The sequence below is a fragment of the Cupressus sempervirens genome, chromosome 10 (genome assembly GCF_028749045.1).
Source record: "Cupressus sempervirens isolate cs-2001-9-10 chromosome 10, ASM2874904v1, whole genome shotgun sequence".
NCBI lineage: Eukaryota > Viridiplantae > Streptophyta > Pinopsida > Cupressales > Cupressaceae > Cupressus > Cupressus sempervirens.
In genome coordinates, this window is record NC_143127.1 from 505,625,930 (window position 1) to 505,629,074 (window position 3,145).

A 3,145-nucleotide genomic window follows, 5' to 3' on the forward strand; every position below is an offset into this window, starting at 1 on the left:
AAACATCTAACTCGATTGCATGCTCGGATATGAGCAAGAAAGTAAAAGGTAGCAAAGAGTTACAAACAAGAGCCATCGGCAACATATGTGGCAATATTATAGAAATTTAAAATAGCCACCAAGAAAGACTTAATGACCTGATTAAAGAATATAAGAAATATGGCCACTCATGATATAATAATAAAACCATTGCCAAGGTTGGAAAATAATAACTTCATACTAAATGTCTTAATATAAAAATACCATACTATACCTACCTATTCATGTGTGTGCACGTACACATGCACGCGCGTGCGCGCACACACACACACACACACGTACATGTGTGTGTGTGTGTGTTTATATATATCTAGTGTATACATCATATTTTAAGTGGATGTATATGCATGCCTCAGTCTTATACTTTTATATATATATATATATATATATATAGTTTGTTTGTTTGTTTGTGTTTGTGTGTGTGTGTGTAGGTACTATGATAATGTTATATTAAGACATGATAGATATCACAGGAAACTCTAAGCTCAAACCAATTTATAAAGTAACACATTAGCTTGTAGCTATGTTTCCCCACGTTTTTGAGATGGCCATGATAGGGGATGGCGAGACAAGTTTTTGGGATGACAAATTTTTTTGCCAATTTGACGACAAATGAGGGACAATTATATATACACACACACACACACACACACACACACACACACACACACATATATAAATTTATTTATTTATTTTAATTTTTTTTTTTAATTTATTTATTTATATATTTATAGAGGGAAATTTTCAAATATACACTAAAATTTGCAAATATACATGTCATTCATATGAAACTAAGCACAAAGCATGTCATTAAACATTAGAGAACCTTAACATACACCATTTCAATGCCATCTAAGAAATAATAACCAATTCAATACTCAATTATCAATATGCATATCAATATGTGAACAAAAATATAAGTTTAGCAACGAACAATATCATAGAAATATGGAAATCTAAATATGCTCAAAGGCTAGAGGGCTGCCATAAAATTTCACCATCATGTTCAAGTTCAACATAAAAAAAAAAATATAGAAACTAAGAAAGAAAACTACTGCTCATATTCTTCTTCTGCCAACATCGCATCAAAATCAAAGTCCTCCTCACTAGCATGCTCCACAGGTAGCGTAGTCTCATCCAATGGAACCCCAACCAATCATGGTGTTGTCTCATCCTCATTTATCTGGTTCACATCCTCAGGCTCAACATCCCACCACAAAGCTGAAGTTTGCCCATAATCTAGAGTCTGGCGATCTGCAAGTTGAAGAGCATGATGCACTGCCACTAGCTTCTACACTTGTTTAGAGGTAAGTCTATTCCTCTTAGCGGAGTGGATAAATGAATATGTGGACCAATTCCTCCCTGTGGCTGAGAAACTAGCAACCTATGCAAGAAGCGAGTGGCAAGTACTTTCAACAATTGTATATCTCTCCCATACCAAGTCCACCATCCAATAGGATCTCTCCATGCCAAAACCATTCTATCCAACCTTGCTTGTGGCTTAGTCAAGTTTGGGTCATATAGGTTGGTGAAGTTAAGGAACTATGCACGAAGATTAAAGGCCTCTTGAGCTGAAAACATCTTATTAATGGCTCCTGTGAAGCCAATCAATACCTTAGGATCATCACACAGGAGTGATGAGGCCACTTCCACCCAACTCTGCATACCTTTTGGGATTTAGAGCAAAGGCTACCATATGAAGCGGGGTATTCATTATAGTCCACCTCCACATCTCAATAGGCCTAATATGCTACTTATGAAACCCCAATGTAGGATCCTTTGCTGCCACAATTTTCTTCATCTTCCTCAACATGATGTCAAAAGTCTCATATCTCTCTCCAAGACTAGGAGCACCAATATCAACATATCTAATGACATCTACAATGGGCATTATCACAAAGCAAATATATCTGCAAGATGCAAGAAAAAATTAAAATCAAAATTAGAAATTTTAAGTTAGTATGAAAATCAACAAGCAAAGGACTAACATTTAATTTTAAAATTAGCAACTTACCTCATTGTAGACCACCAGTTGTCATCAAGGATCCTTTGCCTCACCACTTTTCCTTCAGTGGACTTAGAATTGGACCATCGTCCCCACTCTGGATTCACCACCATCAATTGGAGGGCCTCATGCACCTAAACCATCCTCTCCATCAAGATGAAGTATGTGCAAATACCTATGGAGACAATTATACATTAAAATAAAGTTAAACATTAAACACGTCACATGTAAGTTTGTCACAACTATAAATTAAAATAAACTTAAAGCAAGGTAAACTATAATTAAAATTGACATACCTTGTCTCAGATGGTCAAGGAACTCCTTAGAGAAGGACCTTAATAGAACAAGTGAAGTGTGGCAGTTGCATATAGACTTTGCACTTCTCAGCTTCTAACACCATCTCTATTTCACCCACTCAATCTTCCTCATGTCCCCCTATTCACAGGACGTCCCTGTTTCACAAACCTGATGTTTTTTTTTTCTTAGTGGTTTTTCTTTTATAATACATATATTGACTGAGTTAGGTCATGGTAGTCCATAGTTTACTCTTGCTTGGCTAACCATTTACCCTTAGCCAAGGTGATTAGAACTCATACCGATTGGCTCACTGGTGGATTGGTGCCCCTTACCCCATTTCCTCTCTGGCAATGTTTCCCCCTTCATCATGCTTCTGCAAAAAGAGAATTATCATGATAATCAAAACCTATTATCCTTAATCAAGAACATATTCCTCATTATAAAATCAAGTTACAATAGCAAGTAATTATCTTCATCAAACATCATAACAATTAACCTCCATTTCAATTTCCAAGAAATTACAACGAATAACCAACTTTTCCATTTCACATGAAACCATAATGTTTACCTAACTTAGCTGTCAACCGACTTCACATGAAATCTCAACGGCTATAAAAGCATTTTTAAATTAAGCAAAAATTTGGGATGTACCACACCTGCCAATCTCCAAATCTAGATTATGTTGTTGTGAGGAAATATCAATGATAATTTAACGATTACAAAACATCAAGGGGTAAGAAGATTTGGTTAAACAATCATTGTTTGAACACAAGCGATCTCAAGAAGGGTGGACTATCATACCCC

General features: G+C 35.8%; 1 long non-coding RNA gene across 2 annotated transcripts; it reads right to left on the reverse strand.

Annotated features, from left to right (window-relative positions):
• Positions 1 to 960: 960 nt before the first annotated feature.
• LOC149534880 (uncharacterized) lies at positions 961 to 2,807 on the reverse strand. 2 transcript variants are annotated; one of them, XR_016357175.1, is made up of 4 exons: positions 2,641 to 2,807; positions 2,341 to 2,509; positions 2,054 to 2,219; positions 961 to 1,949 (listed from the first exon to the last, which is right to left on the reverse strand). It is a non-coding gene; the product is annotated as an uncharacterized LOC149534880 (long non-coding RNA). The 2 variants fall into 2 exon arrangements; XR_016357174.1 differs by having other exon boundaries at positions 2,341 to 2,807.
• Positions 2,808 to 3,145: the final 338 nt, after the last annotated feature.